A 20,479-nucleotide genomic window follows, 5' to 3' on the forward strand; every position below is an offset into this window, starting at 1 on the left:
ATATAGCAGACATATTACTTTTTGTTCCATAATCTAAAGATTAAATATATTCTGTGATACTGAGAGAGAACCCAGGAGATTGTGCCTGGAATTCATGAACTTTTCAACAATTACCATACCCTTTTTCTTCTACTATATTGTATATGTTATCATTATTAAAATCTTTTGGAATATGCTGTGTTGAGTTTCATGAGTCTTTACAGTTAACTAATTCAGCTCAATTGTTAGACAGTATGAAAAATTAATATGGATCATTTATGATAAAACTCTTCAGAAAGCAGGAATAGAAGGAACATACCTCAACATAATAAAAGCTATATATGACAAACCCACAGCAAACATTATCCTCAATGGTGAAAAATTGAAAGCATTCCCTCTAAAGTAAGGAACAAGACAAGGGTGCCCACTTTCACCATTACTATTCAACATAGTTTTGGAAGTTTTGGCCGCAGCTATCAGAGCAGAAAAAGAAATAAAAGGAATCCAAATTGGAAAAGAAGAAGTAAAACTCTCACTGTTTGCAGATGACATGATGCTCTACATAGAAAACCCTAAATACTCCACCAGAAAATTACTAGAACTAATCAATGATTATAGTAAAGTTGCAGGATATAAAATCAACACACAGAAATCCCTTGCATTCCTATACACTAATAATGAGAAAACTGAAAGAGAAATTAAGGAAACAATTCCTTTCACCATTGCAACAGAAAGAATAAAATACTTAGGAATATATCTACCTAAAGAAACTAAAGACCTATATATAGAAAACTATAAAACACTGGCGAAAGAAATCAAAGAGGACACTAATAGATGGAGAAATATACCATGTTCATGGATTGGAAGAATCAATATAGTGAAAATGAGTATACTACCCAAAGCAATTTATAGATTCAATGCAATCCCTATCAAGCTACCAACGGTATTCTTCACAGAGCTAGAACAAATAATTTCACAATTTGTATGGAAATACAAAAAACCTCGAATAGCCAAAGCAATCTTGAGAAAGAAGAATGGAACTGGAGGAATCAACCTACCTGACTTCAGGCTCTACTCCAAAGCCACAGTTATCAAGACAGTATGGTACTGGCACAAAGACAGAAATATTGATCAATGGAACAAAATAGAAAGCCCAGAGATAAATCCACACATATATGGACACCTTATCTTCGACAAAGGAGGCAAGAATATACAATGGATTAAAGAAAATCTCTTTACCAAGTGGTGCTGGGAAAACTGGTCAACCACTTGTAAAAGAATGAAACTAGAGCACTTTCTAACACCATACACAAAAATAAACTCAAAATGGATTAAAGATCTCAACATAAGACCAGAAACTATAAAACTCCTAGAGGAGAACATAGGCAAAACACTCACCGACATACATCACAGCAGGATCCTCTATGATCCACCTCCCAGAATATTGGAAATAAAAGCAAAAATAAACAAATGGGACCTAATTAAACTTAAAAGCTTCTGCACAACAAAGGAAACTATTAGCAAGGTGAAAAGGCAGCCTTCATAATGGGAGAAAATAATAGCAAATGAAGCAACTGACAAACAACTAATCTCAAAAATATACAAGCAACTCCTACAGCTCAACTCCAGAAAAATAAATGACCCAATCAAAAAGTGGGCCAAAGAACTAAATAGACATTTCTGCAAAGAAGGCATACAGATGGCTAACAAACACATGAAAAGATGCTCAACATCACTCATTATCAGAGAAATGCAAATCAAAACCACTATGAGGTACCATTTCACGCCAGTCAGAATGGCTGCGATCCATAAGTCTACAAGCAATAAATGCTGGAGAGGGTGTGGAGAAAAGGGAACCCTCTTACACTGTTGGTGGGAATGCAAACTAGTATAGCCACTATGGAGAACAGTGTGGAAATTCCTTAAAAAACTGGAAATAGAACTGCCTTATGATCCAGCAATCCCACTGCTGGGCATACACACCGAGGAAACCAGAATTGAAAGAGACACGTGTACCCCAATGTTCATCGCAGCACTGTTTATAATAGCCAGGACATGGAAGCAACCTAGATGTCCATCAGCAGATGAATGGATAAGAAAGCAGTGGTACATATACACAATGGAGTATTACTCAGCCATTAAAAAGAATACATTTGAATCAGTTCTAATGAGATGGATGAAACTGGAACCTATTATACAGAGTGAAGTAACCCAGAAAGAAAACACCAATACAGTATACTAATGCATATATATGGAATTTAGAAAGCCAGTAACAATAACCCTGTGTACGAGACAGCAAAAGAGACACCGATGTATAGATCAGTCTTATGGACTCTGTGGGAGAGGGAGAGGGTGGGGAGATTTGAGAGAATAGCAGTGTAAAATGTATAATATCATGTAAGAAACGAGTCACCAGTCCAGGTTCGATGCACGATACTGGATGCTTGGGGCTGGTGCACTGGGACGACCCAGAGGGAGGGTTTGGGGAGGGAGGAGGGAGGAGGGTTCAGGATGGGAAACACAGGTATACCTGTGGTGGATTCATTTCAATTTTGGCAAAACTAATACAATATTGTAAAGTTTAAAAATAAAATAAAATTTAAGAAAATTCATATGGACCAGATGGCTACAAAAATTAAGCAAAAATTTTTAAAAATAAAATTAAAACAATCATAGAGAAGTACAATATTCTTTGACTGATAGTCTCAGCATTATCAAGATGTTAATTATCCTCCAGTTTCTTTATAGTTTTAATTGAACCCTCACAAAAGTCAAAATCAGAAGCTTTGGTCAAGATATTTTATAAGTATAGGATTTATCTTCATATAATTAAAAAAAAATTATAAAACATCAATAGATGCTCAACATCACTAAATATCAGAAAAATTCAAACAAAAACCACGATGAGGTACCATCCTACATTGGTCAGAATGTCGCTATCAAAAAGTCTACAAACAATAAATGTTAGAGAGGGTGTGGAGAAAAGAGAACACTCTTACACTGTTGGTGGGAATGCAAACTACTATGGCCACTATGGAGAACAGTATGGAGATTCCTTAAAGCCTGGAAATAAAACTGCCATAAGTCAGTTCAGTCGCTCAGTCATGTCCGACTATTTATGACCCCATGAATCACAGCATGCCAGGCCTACCTGTCACCATCTCCCGGGGTTCATTTAAACTCACGTCCATCGAGTCAGTGATGCTACCCAGTCATCTCATCCTCTATTGTCCCCTTCTCCTCCTCCCCCTAATCCCTCCCAGCATCAGAGTCTTTTCCAATGAGTCAACTCTTCACATGAGGTAGCCAAGGTATTGGAATTTCAGCTTTAGCATCATTCCCTCCAAAGAATACCCAGGGCTGAGCTCCTTTAGAGTGGACTGGTTGGATCTCCTTGCAGTCCAAGGGACTCTCAAGAGTCTTCTCCAACACCACAGTTCAAAAGCATCAATTCTTCGGCACTCAGCTTTCTTCACAGTCCAACTCTCACATCCATACATGACCACAGGAAAAACCATAGCCTTGACTAAACGGACCTTTGTTGGCAAAGTAATATCTCTGCTTTTCAATATGTTGTCTAGGTTGGTCATAACTTTCCTTCCAAGGAGTAAGCGTCTTTTAATTTCATGGCTGCAGTCACCATCTGCAGTGATTTTGGAGCCCAGAAAAATAAAGTCTGACACTGTTTCCACTGTTTCTCCATCTATTTCCCATGAAGTGATGGGACCAGATGCCATGATCTTAATTTTCTGAATGTTGAGCTTTAAACCAACTTTTTCACTCTCCACATTCACTTTCATCAAGAACCTTTTTATTTCCTCTTCACTTTCTGCATAAGGGTGGTGTCATCTGCATATCTGAGGTTATTGATATTTCACCTGGCAATCTTGATTCCAGCTTGTGCTTCTTCCAGCCCAAAGTTTCTCATGATGTACTCTGCATAGAACTTAAATAAGCAGGGTGACAATATACAGCCTTGATGTACTCCTTTTCCTATTTGGAACCTGTCTGTTGTTTCATGTCCAGTTCTTTTTTTTTTTTTTTAACTTTACAAAATTGTATTAGTTTTGCCAAATATCAGAATGAACCCGCCACAGGTATACATGTGTTCCCCATCCTGAACCCTCCTCCCAACTCCCTCGCCATACCATACATCACAGCAGGATCCTCTATGATCCACCTCCCAGAATATTGGAAATAAAAGCAAAAATAAACAAATGGGACCTAATTAACCTTAAAAGCTTCTGCACAACAAAGGAAACTATTAGCAAGGTGAAATGACAGCCTTCAGAATGGGAGAAAATAATAGCAAATGAAGCAACTGACAAACAACTAATATCAAAAATATACAAGCAACTCCTACAGCTCAACTCCAGAAAAATAAATGACCCAATCAAAAAGTGGGCCAAAGAACTAAATAGACATTTCTGCAAAGAAGACATACAGATGGCTAACAAACACATGAAAAGATGCTCAACATCACTCATTATCAGAGAAATGCAAATCAAAACCACTATGAGGTACCATTTCACACCAGTCAGAATGGCTGTGATCCAAAAGTCTACAAGCAATAAATGCTGGAGAGGGTGTGGAGAAAAGGGAACCCTCTTACACTGTTGGTGGGAATGCAAACTAGTATAGCCACTATGGAGAACAGTGTGGAGATTCCTTAAAAAACTGGAAATAGAACTGCCTTATGATCCAGCAATCCCACTGCTGGCTATGTCCAGTTCTAACTGCTGCTTCCTGACCTGCCTACAGGTTTCTCAAGAGGCAGGTCAGGTGGTCTGGTATTCCCATCTCTTTCAGAATTTTTCACAGCTTATTGGGATCCACACAGTCAAAGGCTTTGGCATAGTCAATAAAGCAGAAATAGATGTATTTTTCTGGAACTCTCTTGCTTTTTCAATGATTCAGTGGATGTTGGCAATTTGATCTCTGGTTCCTCTGCCTTTTCTAAAACCAGCTTGAACATCAGGAAGTTCACGGTTCATGTATTGCTGAAGCCTGGCTTGGAGAATTTTGAGCGTTGCTTTACTAGCGTGTGAGATGAGTGCAATTGTGCGGTAGTTTGAACATCCTTTGGCATTGCCTTTCTTTGGGATTGGAATGAGAACTGACGTTTTCCAGTCCTGTGGCCACTGCTGCGTTTTCCAAATTTGCTGGCATACTCAGTGCAGCACTCTCACAGCATCATCTTTCAGGATTTGGAATAGCTCAACTGGAGTCCAAAATGCAGTACTTGGATGTGATCTCAAAAACAACAGAATGATCTCTGTTCATTTCCAAGGCAAACCATTCAATATCTCGGTAATCCAAGTCTATGCCCCAATGAGTAACACTGAAGAAGCTGAAGTTGGATAGTTCTATGAAGACCTACAAGACGTTTTAGAACTAACACCCCAAAAAATGTCCTTTTCATTATAGGGGACTGGAATGCAAAAGTAGGAAGTGAAGAAACACCTGGAGTAACAGGCAAATTGGCCTTGGAATATGGAATGAAGCAGGACAAAGGCTAATAGAATTTTGCCAAGATAACGCACTGGTCATAGCAAACACCCTCTTCCAGCAACACAAGAGAAGACTCTACACATTGACATAACCAGATGGTCAACACCAAAATCAGATTGATTATATTCTTTGCAGCCAAAGATGGAGAAGCTCTATACAGTCAGCAAAAACAAGACCAGGAGCTGACTGTGGCTCAGATCATGAACTCCTTATTGCCAAATTCAGACTTACATTGAAGAAAGTAGGGAAAACCACTAGACCATTCAGGTATGAGCTAAAGCAAATCCCTTATGATTATACAGTGGAAGTGAGAAATAAATTCAAGGGACTAGATCTGATAGATAGAGTGCCTGATGAATTATGGACTGAGGTTCATGACATTGTACAGGAGACAAGGTCAAGACCATCCCCATGGAAAAGAACTGCCATACGACCCAGCAATCCTGCTGCTGAGCATACACACCAAGGAAACCAGAACTGAAAGAAACATGTGTATCCCAATGTTCATCACAGTACTGTTTACAATATCTAGGACATGGAAGCAACCTAGATGTCCATTGGCAGATGAATGGATAAGAAAGTTGTGGTACATATACACAATGGGATATTGTTCAACTGTTAAAAAGAAAACTTTTGAATCAGTTTTAATCAGGTGGATGAAACTGGAGCCTATTAAACAGAGTAAGTAAGTCAGAAAGAAAAACACCAATGTGGTATACTGATGCATATATATGGCATTATATGGCATTTGCAAAGACGGTAATCACAACCTTATACACAAGACAGCAAAAGAGACACAGATATAAAGAACAGACTTTTAGACTCTGTGGAAGAAGGCAACGTTGGGATGATTTGAGAGAATAGCACTGAAACATGTTTATTATACCATATGTGAAATAGATGACCAGTCCAAGTTCAATAGATGAAGCAGGGCACTCAAAACTGGTGTATTGGGACAACCCAGAGGGATGGGATGGGGAGAGAGGTTGGAGAAGGGTTCGGGATGGGGGACACATGTGCACTCATGGTTGATTCATGTCAATATATGGCAAAACTTACAATATTGTAAGTAGCCTCCAATTAAAATTAATTAATTAAAAAACAAATATAAAATACATGACACAATGATTTTCAGATGAATAACAGGTATCACAGGAATGTGATTCCTTGATGAAGTGAAACAAACAAGTGGGCCTTATAATTTATACAGCTTGCTGCTTCTCTACAGCATGAGAATAAGGATCCCCAAAGTGAGGATAGAATTCTTATTTAGTTGAGGAAAAACGGATTAGATTTCAGGGTGGAGAAGGTAGCTATAAATTTCAGGATAGATTACTAAAGAGCAGAGAGCTATGTAAATGCACATATAAGCAGAGGAATTAAAAAAAAAATCAATAGATGGTTTCTCTCAAGCGTTTGGCTGTGAATGACTGCACACTTGTACAAGAAAAAAACAGTAGACCAAATAATTCTAAGAGCTCACACGGGGCTAAGACCTTTTGGAATTTCTGTCAGAGTGGAAAGAATTCAAATACGCAGAGTATCAAATAAAATCCTCAGAGGCTTATCTTAATAATAGAACTAAATTAGCTATAAGCCAACAGCTGCTGTGAAACCACACTAGCAACTCTGAAATGCAAACAAACAAACAAACAAAAGAAGTATTCAGGTGATTTCAAATAAGGCAATGGCACCCCATTCCAGTACTCTTGCCTGGAAAATACCATGGACAGAGGAGCCTGGTAGGCTGCAGTCCATGGGGTCGCTAGGAGTCAGACACAACTGAGCGACTTCCCTTTCACTTTTCACTTTCATGCATTGGAGAAGGAAATGGCAACCCACTCCAGGGTTCTTGCCTGGAGAATCCTAGGGACGGGGGACCTGGTAGGCTTCCGTCTATGGGGTCGCACAGAGTCGGACACGACTGACGCAACTTAGCAGCAGCAGCAACTCTGGCTAAACAAAATTTAGCATAGAGTAATATTTTTTTAAAAGATAAAAAACAAAAAAATGATTAAAACTCTTTTCATCTAAGCAAGCATTCTAAAGCATGAAGAGAAGCACAAAGAACACTCATCAGAATGCAATAAATCCATCAATGGAAGCAGGTATAGACATTACAAGATTGATAGATTTTGATGAAACTGAAAAAGTACAACATAAGAGCATAGAGAAATGAAAAATGAAGAGAAATTTAGTACAGAGAAGCAAATAGATGATAGCAAATTTCTTCAATTCAGACTTAAATTGAAGAAAGTAGGGAAAACCAGTAGACCATTCAGGTATGAGCTAAAGCAAATCCCTTATGATTATACAGTAGAAGTGAGAAATAGATTTAAGGGACTAGATCTGACAGAGAGACTGCCTGATGAACTATGGACAGAGTTTCATGACATTGTACAGGAGACAGATATCAAGACCATCCACAAGAAAAAGAAATGTGTAAAAGCAAAATGGCTGTCTGAGGAAGCCTTACAAATAGCTATGAAAAGAAGGGAAGCAAAAAGCAAAAGAGGAAAGGAAAGATACATCCACTTGAATGTTAGTTATAGTTTTATTTTTTAAAGGAACTTCATAAGGTTCTATATAATGACAGTACTAATTTACATTCCCACCAACAGTGTAGGAAGTTTCCCTTTTCTCCACACCCTGTCCAGCATTTCTTGTTTGTAGCTTTTGGTCTAGTGGTTTTCCCTATTTTCTTCAATTTAAGACTGAATTTGGCAATAAGGAGTTCATGATATGAGCCACAGTCAGCTCCTGGTCTTGTTTTTGCTGACTGTATAGAGCTTCTCCATATTTGGCTGCAAAGAAAATAATCAATCTGATTTTGGTGTTGACCATCTGGTAAGGTCCATGTGTAGAGTCTTCTCTTGTGTTTTTGGAAGAGGGTGTTTCCTATGACCAGTGCATTCTCTTGGCAGAACTCTATTAGCCTTTGCCCTGGTTTATTCTGTACTCCAAGGCCAAATTTGCCTGTTACTCCAGGTGTTTCTTGACTTCCTTCTTTTGCATTCAAGTCCCCTATAATGAAAAGGACATCTTTTTTGGGTGTCAGTTCTAGAAGATCTTGTAAGTCTTCATAGAACTGTTCACTTTCAGCTTCTTCAGCGTTACTGGCTGGGGCATAGACTTGGATTACCGTGATATTGAATGGTTTGCCTTGGAAACAAACAGAGATCATTATGTCGTTTTTGAGATTGCATCCAAGTACTGCATTTTGGAATCTTTTGTTGACCATGATGGCCACTCCATTTCTTCTAAGGGATTCCTACCACACTAGTAGATATAATGGTCATCTGAGTTAACTTCACCCATTCCAGTCCATCTTAGTTTGTCAATGTTCACTCTTTCCATCTCCTGTTTGACCACTTCCAATTTGCCTTGATTCATGGACCTAGAATTCTAGGATCCTATGCAATATTGCTTTTTACAGCATTGAAACTTGCTTCTATCACCAGTCCTATCCACAGCTGGGTGTTGTTTTTTCTTTGCTGCATCCCTTCATTCTTTCTGGAGTTATTTCTCCACTGATCTCCAGTAGCATATTGGGTACCTACCAATCTGGGGAGTTCATCTTTAAGTGTCCTATCTTTTTGCCTTTTCATGCTGTTCATGGGGTTCCCAAGGCAAGAATACTCAAGTGGTTTGCCATTCCCTTCTCCAGTAGACCACATTCTGTCAAAATTCTCCACCATGACCTGTCCATCTTAGGTGGCCGCACAAAGCATGGCTTAGTTTCATTGAGTTAGACAAGGCTGTGGTCCACGTGATCAGATTGGCTAGTTGTCTGTGACTGTGGTTCCCATCTGTCTGCCATCTGATGCTCTTAAGCAGAGATAAGAAGGCTTTCCTCAGTGATCAGCACAAAGAAATTAAGGAAAACAGTAGAATGGGAAAGACTAGAGATCTCGTCAAGATAATTAGAGATACCAAAGGAATATTTTATGCAAAGATTGGCTCAATAAAGGACAAAAATGGTAGGGATCTAAAAGAAGCAGAATATATTAAGAAGAGGTGGCAAGAATACACAGAACAACTACACAAAAAGATCTTCACTACCCAGATTATCACAATGGTGTGATCACTCACCTAAAGCCAAACATCCTGGAATGTGGAATCAATTGGGCCTTAGGAAGCATCACTACAAAGACAGCTAGTGGAGGTGATAGAATTCCAGTTGAGCTATTTCAAATCCTGGAAGTTGATGCTGTGAAAGTGCCACAATCAATAGGCCAGCAAATTTGGAAAACTCAGCAGTGGCCACAGGGCTGGAAAAGGTTCGTTTTCATTCCAATCCCAAAGAAAGACAATGCCAAAGAGTGCTCAAAGTACCACACAGTTGCACTCAACTCACACACTAGTAAAGTGATGCTTAAAATTCTCCAAGCCAGGCTTCAGCAATACGTGAACTGTGAATTTCCAGATGTTCCAGCTGATTTTAGGAAAGGCAGAGGAACCAGAGATCAAATTGCCAGCATCCACTGGATCATTGAAAAAGCAAGAGAGTTCCAGGAAAAAAAAAAAAAAAACATCTATTTCTGCTTTATTGACGATGCCAAAGCCTTTGACTGTGTGGATCACAATAAACTGTGGAAAATTCTGTAAGAAATGGGAATACCTGATCACCTAACCTGCCTCTTGAGAAACTTGTATGCAGGTCAGGAAGCAACAGTTAGAACTGGACATGGAACAACAGAATGGTTCCAAATAGGAAAAGGAGTACATCAAGGCTGTATATTGTCACCCTGCTTATTTAACTTATACGCAGAGTACATCATGAGAAATGTTGGGCTGGAAGAAGCACAAGCTGGAATCAAGATTGCTGGGAGAAATATCAATAACCTCAGATATGCAGATGACACCATCCTTATGGCAGAAAGTGAAGAAGAACTAAAGAGCCTCTTGATGAAAGTGAAAGAGAGTGAAAAAGTTGGCTTAAAGCTCAACACTCAGAAAACTAAGATCAAGGCATCCAGTACCGTCACTTCATGGCAAATAGATGGGGAAACAGTGGAAAGAGTGGCTGACTTTATTTTTCTGTGCTCCAAAATCCCTGAAGATGGTGATTGCAGCCATGAAATTAAAAGACTCCTTTGAAGGAAAGTTATCACCAACCTAGATAGCATATTAAAAAGCAGAAACATTACTTTGTCAAAAAAGGTGTCTAGTCAAGGCTATGATTTTTCCATTGTCATGTATGGATATGAGAGTTGGACTGTGAAGAAAGCTGAGCACCGAAGAATTGATGCTTTTGAACTGTGGTGTTGGAAAAGACTCTTGAGAGTCCCTTGGACTGCAAGGAGATCCAACCAGTGCATCCTAAAGTAGATCAGTCTTGGGTGTTCATTGGAAGGACTGATTTTGAAGCTGAAACTCCAATAATTTGGCCCCCTGATGCAAAGAGCTGGCTTATTTGAAAAGTCCCTGATGCTGGGAAATATTGAGGGCAGGAAGAGAAGGGGATGACAGAGGATGAGATTGTTGGATGGCTTCACCGACTCAATTGACAAGGGTTTGCATGGACTCCGGGAGTTGGTGATGGACAAGGAGGCCTGGCATCCTGTATTTCATGGGGTCGCAAAGAATCAGGCACAACTGAGTGACTGAACTGAACTGAACTGATAACTAATAACTGATAACTATGAGTGAGCAAGGGTGAGCAATCTCACCCTTGACCATATACCAGGAGAAAGCCTTAATTCAAAAAGGCACATGCACCCCCATCTTCATGCACAGAAATTCCAAAAGGTCTTATCCCCGTGTGAGCTCTGAGAATTGTTTGATCTACTGTTTTTCAATGGTTTCTTCTCCAGCCTGGAATATTTTCCTTGTATGAGTGTGTAGTCATTCACAGTCCAATGCTTAAGAGAAACACTTTATTGAATTGTTTTTAAATTCCTTTGCTTGTATGTGCACTTACATAACTCTTGCTCTCTAGTAATCTATCCTGAAATTTATAGCTACCTTATCTACCCTGAAATCCAATCTATTTTTCATCAGCTAAACAAGAATTCTATCCTCACTTTGGGGATCTTCCTATTCATGCTTTCAATAAGCAGTAAGTTGTGTAAATTATAAGAACCACCTGTTCATTTCTCTTCAGCAAAGGATCATGAAATATTGCACATACAGCACTATTTACAATAACCAGGGCATGAAAATGACTTAGATGTTCACTGATAGAGTGAATAAAGGAAACGTAGTACATATATACAAAGGAACATTACTCAGCCATTGAAAAGAAAGAATTACTAACAGCAATCCTGAGATTTCTTACTAAATCAATGTAACGTATATAAGAAAGATAAATAAATGAACTTTAATGGTATACAAAAAATAAATTCTGTTTAATAAAGGAAAACAGTGGAGAAGGGATATGGAAATGAATAAATATATCTTAAAATAATTTAGCTGAATGGCAGATAAAATCCACAATATTAGTGATTACATTAATTATGAATCAAAGATATGTCTCAGTGAAAAGATAGTTTCAAAGTGAATAAAAAAGCAAGATCCAACTGTATGTCTATAAAAGATACATTTAGATTAAAATAGGTTTAAAGCAGAAGGCGATGGCACCCCACTCAAGTACTCTTGCCTGGAAAATCCCATGAATGGAGGGGCCTGGTAGGCTGCAGTCCATGGGATCTCAAGGAGTTGGACACGACTGAACTGAACTGAACTGATACATATATATATATATATACAAACATATATACATATATATACATATATATATATATATATACACACACACACAAAAACAGACCAGTTTGAAGGTAAATTCTGAAATTCTGTGAGGTTTTTGTTGTTCAACAGCTAACTCATGTCTGACTCTTTGTGACTCCATGGACTTTTTTTTTTTTTTTTTAATCATTTCTATTTCCTAATGTACTCTGTTGATAACCTGTTGATAAGGAACTATCTTACCAATAGGATAGTGCCTTCCTTCTTTCTTTCCTTTTTTCCTTCCTTTCTTTCTTACCTTTCCTCTACTTCCTCCTCCCCTTCCTCCATTTTGTTTTTACAAGTTATAAATCACTAAGTACTAGGAACTGTTCCTGGTACTGAGGATATAAAAATGAATAAAATATACATCCTGCATTAAGGGCATAATATAAAAATGTAAAAACATAAATGTAATAATATGTGCCAGGAACTGCACATATATGTACTGATTTCATTGGGAATATAAAAGACAATAAAAAATTATAAATGTATAGTGTGGAGGAATATTACATTTGAAACATGAAGGAGCTGACTCAGGAGAACTTGCATAATTTCCTTTGTGAAATATTATGTATAATATTTTATGCATGATAAATATTACAATTTTAATTTCAAGAAAATATTTTTATTGTTTGGTAATGTGCATTAGATATTTTATATACTAACTAAAGAGAGGTTCTACCATGACATATCTTTTACTTGTGTAAAATGAACTTCAGTAATTAGATGTCAGAAAATATGGTCCCAATTTTAAATGCATAATAAGTTGAAAGCAGGAAAAAAAAAAATCACACAGAAAGTAAAACTAGGCTTGAAATTTGAATTATCGGTTAAATCCTCTCATGAAATTTCCCTAATAACAGTCTATGTAGCACCCTCATACATGGATATTTCTTGTACTAACTGAAAGCTTGGGCTAAGATAGTGAACTTCTAGACCACTTTAGCTACTCCTTTGTTCTAGTAGAAGAAACCTCCTTCATGTTCCTTCAACTGTATAGTCTCAGATACAAGAATTTATGTTTTTAAGGTTGAGGAACTTTTCATATTATAAAGCTCTACTTTCAAAAAAGCATTTACATTTTAGAGCACTTAAGAACTCGAGTTATTTTTAATATTCTGCAGTAATGTAAATGGAAGAAGAATTTGAAAAAGAATACCTACACATACATGTGTAAGTCAATCACTTTTCTGTACACCTAAAATTAACATAGCATTGTCAATCAAATGTATTCCAATGCAAAATAAAAAAGAATTTAACTTATTTGTATATGCACCATTATTTGGAATTTATTAAAACTCTATATGAGTTAAACAGGTCATATCCTACAAGCTAACTTTATTTCTTTCCTGAGTTTTATTGATATGTAGTTGAATACAGTATACTGCACACTTTTAAAGTCTATATTTGATAAGTTTTGTCTTATGTATGTATCAAGGAACCAACACCACAATCCCAATAATGAACATGTAATATATATCACCCCTAAAAGTTTTCTTGTGCACTTTGTAGTGCCTCCTTCCCTTATCTCTGGCCAACTGCATATCTGCTTTCCAGAATTATAGCTCAGTTACAAATTACCCTTAAAAGAAATTAAGAAACTTGGCAAAGATCAACATTGCCTACATATAGTGGAATTAATGTTTGAATTATAGTCTGATTTTTAAACGAGTGTTATTTTCATTATTTCATTACTTATTTTCATTGCATTATTTTATTACTCACATTTGAATAACCAGAACTCTTCTGAGAAATCTCTGCATGAGAACAAATGGTCTTCCCCCTAATGTTGGAAAGTTTCTTATTTAAAAACACTGTTCTGTGAGCAGTGATAGCCCAGTGAAATGAGTTTAGGAAAGTTGAAACTGCAGCACTCAATGAGATTGCTTATGTTCCTGAATTTGAACTTATTTCCAGCCTCTTTTTCTCCCCAAATCTCCCCTGACACTCTTCTCAATGGACTCACAGCTAATAATCTTGCTTCAAAATCAGAAGAGAAAATGAAGGTGGGCAGATATAGAAACTCAACATCTCTCTAAATCATATGTCTACTTGATGAAAGCATAACTAGATTTTTGCCTTCCTTCCTATAATAATGAAGCATCCTTACTATGACCAAAAGGCAAAAATTTCATTGTGTTCAGTCACTTATTTAAGGACATTATTCCTAAAATTAACCTTTCATTTCCTTTGAATCTCATGGATTATTCTGTTGTTGTTGTTCAGTTGTTCAGTCTTGTCTGACTCTTTGAAACCCATGGGCTGAAGCATGCCAGCCTTCCCTGTCCATCACCATCTCCCAGAGCTTCCTCAAACTCATATCCATTGAGTCAGGATTATCCCAGAGATTGAATAATCTTACCCCTCATTAATTTCTCTCTGTCCTGAATACTTCCATTGCACCTCCTCAGCATTCTTTTGTTCTAGGTTTTTGTCACTTTAAAACCCCTTTCTTTACTGCCTTCAAGTGCTATCTACCAACTGAAAATAGTTTGCATTTTGAAAGAAATAGAGAATCATGCTTGTATCTACATTAAACATAAATATAAAATAAACTCTTTTCAGTTTGATATTACTATGATGTCATACTTTTTTTATTTTTAGAGTTTGAGGAAATGGAATAAGAATTTTATTTTATATATTCAAGAAGAAAAGGCTAGACTCTGTGAAACAAAACAGAAATTTTTGCTCTTGGTTTTTTATCTTTAGATATCTTGAAAACCTCATCTATATAAGGTCTACAGATTGCTATGTGCCATTTAAGATAGATATGTGATATTTGTTCTCTTTAATACCTACAGGTGTGACTGTTAACTGAATAGGTAGAGGTCATGTCTTATCCTTAAGTACTTAACTATCATACAGTAACAGAGCAGTGAGGTAAAAGATGTCCTTGTCATTTATTCAGGAATCTTAATTGATAGAAAATGGTCAAGGATGAATACATTTTTCTTCATTCTGAGTAGCTTGGCCAGTGGGAACTGATAAGTGTCAAAGCAATCCCCAGTGACTCACTGCTCCTGTTATCTCTCTCCTTCTGGGAAGTTAATATACTAATCTGCTCTTGTTCACAAACTGATATGTGAGAGATAGTTGTCAGGTTGGAATGTGTGGTGTCAGTAGCACAAATAACAATCTCCCTTTTACATGTTATCTTTCTCAGGGCAGTCACTGACATCATCCAGCTTCCCTTTATAGGACAACTGTGATGCAAACCCAAGGAAAAAGGCTATTATCTTTGATGATTTGATAAAGAAGCAGAGGTACTGAGATAGCAAGTGACAACCCCAAGGTCACTTTAAGGATGAACATGAGAGATTTCCTGATACTAATATCTTGCTTTCTACAGTCTCCATATAATACCTGGAGGGATCTTATCAAAACACAAATTAAATTATGTCAATCTTATAAATGCCTTCCCACTCAAATTCTAAACTCTTTCCCATGAACTAGGAGACTTTATATAAATTGACCTCAGCCCACTCTGCACACTCACCTGTATCCCAGGTTCATTCTTTTATGAATTCTATGCTTTTCAACTTTTCATCAAGTTTGACACACATAGAAAAGGTACACTGAGGTGGACACTGCTCAAGATCAGTGAATTTGGGCCCAGGAGCTTAGGACACAGGTACCATGCCCAGCTGTCTGGAGGAATAAGTGTATTGATGTCTCCATATATCTTTAAGACGTTTTCATCATGCTGTTGTGACTTGGTCCATTTGGGAAGCTGCCCTTCTTTCTATTCCTCATGTACTGAGCTTATTCTCCTGGTTAAAGTATTTGCATCTACTGTTTGCTTTGGATGCTTATTTTTTGGAACCTTACATAGTTCTCTATCAATTCAAGTATCAGGTCAAATATCAGCTTGAGAGAGAGATTTGTCTGACAATCAAACCTAAAATAATAATTTATTCATCATCTATCACATCCCTTCTAGCTTCCCTGTTGGCCCAGACAGTAAAGTGTCAGCCTGCAATGTGAGAGACCTGGGTTCAGTCCCTGGGTCAGGAAGATACCCTGGAGAAGGAAATGGCAACCCACTCCAGTACTCTTGCCTGGAAAATCCCATGGATTGGGGAGCCTGGTGGGCTACAGTCCATGGGGTGGCAAAGAGTTGGACATGACTGAGCAAATTCACTCACTCATCACATCCCTTGCTTTGCCTTATTTTCTTCCTAGTGTTTAAGGCTACCTGGGTTTATCTTGTTTTCCTTATTTGTTACTTTTCTCTCTCATGTAGAATGTCAGCTGATGAAAGATAGTGCCTAGTTTGTCTTGTACAATACTATGGCCCCATTGCCTACTATGTTTTCTGTTATATAAAGAAGGGATAAACATTCATTGTTTATGAATGAGATAGAAGATGAGATGGTTGGATAGCATCACCAATTCAATGGACATGAACTTGGGCAAACTCCAGGAGATGGTAAGGGACAGGGAAGCCTGGCATGCTGCAGCCTATGGGGTCACAGAGAGTTGGACATGACTTGGCAACTGAACAACAGTAACAAAAACATTCATTGGAGGCTATACTTCACAAACTCTAGACTTTCCGAAATTCCTACTTTGTTTTACACCAGAGAATGCCAGAACACTACTGTATATAACCATTGATCTTTCACTGAACTCTAACAGGAATTGGTGATTATATCTCTGTACTGAGATGGATTATTTACTGTGCCATATTTTGTCACGAAAGCACACTGGGCATATCAAAACCCTTTTCCAATGACACAAGAGATGACTCTGCACATGGACATCACTAAATAAACAATAACAAAATCAGATTTATTATATTTTTTGCAGCCAAAGATAGAAAAACTCTATACAATCATCAAAAACAAGAATTGGAGTTGACTGTGGCTCAGATCATCAGCATGTTATTGCAAAATTCAGGCTTAAATTAAAAAAGTAGATAAAATCACTAGGCCATTCAGGTATTAAACAGTGGAGGTGTTGAAGACTCAAGGGATTAGATCTGGTAAAGAGAGTGTCTGAAGAATTATAGACAGAGGTTCCTAGCATTGTACAGGAAGCAGTGACTAAAACCATCCCAAGGGGAAAAAATATGCAAGAAGGCAAAGTGGCTGTCTGAGGAGGCTTTACAAAGATCTAAGGAAAGAAGAGAAGTGAAAGGCATGGGAAAAAGGCAAAAATATACCCAACTGAATGCAGAATTCCAGAGAATATAAGGAGAGATAATAAGGTCTTCTTCAATGACAGAAGCAAAGAAGTAGAAGAAAGTAATAGAATTGGAAAGTGAAGATCTCTCCAAGAAAATTGGAGATATCAAGAGAATATTTCATGCAAGGACAGGCATGATAAAAGACAGAAATGGTAAGGATCTAATAGAGGAGGAAGAGAATAAGAAGAGGTGGCAGGAATGTACAGAAAAAACTACACAAAAAAAAGGTCTCAGATAACCATAATGGTGTGGCCACTCAGTAACAGCCAGTCATCCTGGAGTGTGAAGACACATGGAGCTTAGGAAACATTAATAAAAACAAAGTTAGTGGAGGTGATGGAATTCCAGTTGAGCCATTTAAAATTCTAAAAGATGTCTCACATAGACCCAGATGGATGGTACAGGGAGGGAGGAGGGAGAGGGATTCAGGATGGGGAACATGTTTTATACCCATGGCAGACTCATGTTGATGTATGGCAAAACCAATACAATATTATACAGTAATTAGCCTTCAATTAAAATAAATAAATTTATAATTTTAAATACAATATTGTAAAGTTTAAAAATAAAATTAAAATTGAGAGAAAAAAAAAAAAAGAAAAAAATTCTAAAAGGATGATGGTGTTAAAGTGCTGTGCTCAATATGCCTCAAATTTGGAAAACTCAGCAGTGGCCACAGGACTGGAAAAGGTAGTTTTCATTCAAATCCCAAAGAAAGGCAATACCAAGGAATGTTCAAGCTATGATCCATTTATACTCATTTCACATGTTAGTAAGTTTATGTTCAAAATCCTTCAAGCTAGACTTCAGCAGTACATGAACCAAGAATTTCCAGATGAGCATGCTGGGTTTAGAAAAAGCAGAGGAACCAGATATCAAATTGCCAACATTTGTTGGATCACAGAGAAAGAAAGGGAATTCCAGAAAAACCTCTGCTTCTCTTTCATTGATTATGCTGAAGTTTTTGACTGTGTGGATCACAACAAAATGTGGAAACTTCTTAAAGAAGAAGGAATACCAGACTACATTACCTGTCTCCTGAGAAATCTGTATTTGGGTCAAGAAGGAAGACTTAGAACCTTACAAAGAACAGCTGATTGGCTCAAAATAAGAAAGATGTATAAGAAGGCTATATATTGACACCCTGTTTATTTAACTACTCTGCACCCTGTGCAGAGTACATTATGCAAAATGTCAGGCTGGATGAAGCACAAGCTGGAATCAAGACTACAGGAGAAACATCAATAACCTCAGATTTGTGGATGATACCACTCTAACGGCAGAAAGTAGAGAGGAACTTAAGATCCTCTTGAGGAGAGTGAAAGAGGACAGTGAAAAAAAAAAAAAACTGGTTTAGAAGACAATATTCAAAAACTTATGATCATGGCATCCAATCCCTTTACTTCATTACAAATATAAGGGAAAGAAGTGGAAACAGTGACAGATTTTATTTTCTTGGTCTCCATAAATACTGTGGACAATGACTTCACCCATGATATTAAAAGATGCTTGCTCTTTGGAAAGAAAACAATGACAAATCAAGACAGTGCACCAAAAAGCAAAGATATCACTTTGTCCACAAAGTTCCATATAGTCAAAGCAATGGTTTTTCCAGTGGTCATGTATGGATGTGTTAGTTGGACCATAAAGAAGGCTAAGTGTCAAAGAATTGTTGCTTTCAAATTGCGGTGCTATATGCTAGCAAAGTAATGCTCAAAATTCTCCAAGCTAGGCTTCAACAGTGTGTGAACCTAGAACTTCCAAATGTTTGAGATGGATCTAGAAAAGGCAGAGGAATCAGAAATCAAATTGACAACATCCATTTGATCACTAAAAAAGCAAGAGAATTCCAGAAAAAACATCTTTATTTTCTTCATTGGCTACACTAAAGCCTTTGACTGTGTGAATGACAACAAACTGGAAAATTCTTAAAGAGATGGGAATGCCAGATCACCTTACCTGCCACCTAAGAAATCTGTATGCTGGTGAAGAAGCAACAGTTATAACTGGTCATGGAACAATGGAACTGTTTCAAAATTGGGAAAGGAATACATCAAGGCTGTATATTGTCACCCTAATTATTTAACTTATTTGCAGAGTATATCATATGAAATGCAGGGCTGGATGAAGCATAAGCTAGAATCAAGATTGCCAGGAGAAATATCAATAACCTCAAATACACAGATGACACCACCATAATGGCAGAATGCAAAGAAGAACTAAAGAGTCTCTTGATGAAAGTGAAGGAGGAGAGTGAAAAAGTTGGCTTAAAACTCAATATTCAAAAAGCGAAGATCATGGCATCCAGTCCCATCACTCCATGGCAAATAGATGGAGAAACAATAGAAACAGTGACAGACTATTTTCTTGTTCTCCAAAATCATTGCAGATGGTGACTGCCAACATGAAATTAAAGGACACTTGATCCTTAGATGAAAAGTTATGACCAACTTAGATAGCATATTAAAAAGCAGAGACATTACTTTGCTGACATTTGCTGACAATGTTCTGTCTCATCAAAGCTATGGTTTTTCCAGTAGTCATGTATGAATGTGAGAGTTGGACCATAAATAAAGCTGAGTGCTGAAGAATTGATGTTTTTGTACTGTGGTTTAAGAAGACTCCTGAGAGTCCTTCGGACTGCCAGGAGAGCAACCCAATCAATCCTAAAGGAAATCAGTCCTGAATATTCATTGGAAGGACTGATGCTGAAACTCCAATACTTTGGCCACCTGAGTATAAGAACTGACTCACTGGAAAAGACCCTGATGCTGGGAAAGATTGAAGGCAGGGGGAGAAGTTTTCGGCAGAGGATGAGATGGTTGGATGGGAAACCTGGTGAGCTACAGTCCATGGGGTCACAAAGAGTCGGACATGACTGAGGGACTGAACTGAGCTCACTAAGATCTTGAGAGTATCTTGGACTGCATAGAGATCAAACCTGAATATTCATTGAAGGACTGTTGTTGAAGCTCCAATGCTTTTGCCACCTGATGTGAAGAGCTGACTTGTTGGAAAAAACCCTGAAATTGGGAAAGATTGAAGGCAAAAGGAGAAAAGGGCTGAGAG

The sequence above is a fragment of the Bos mutus genome, chromosome 15 (genome assembly GCF_027580195.1).
Source record: "Bos mutus isolate GX-2022 chromosome 15, NWIPB_WYAK_1.1, whole genome shotgun sequence".
NCBI classification, from domain to species: Eukaryota; Metazoa; Chordata; class Mammalia; order Artiodactyla; family Bovidae; genus Bos; species Bos mutus.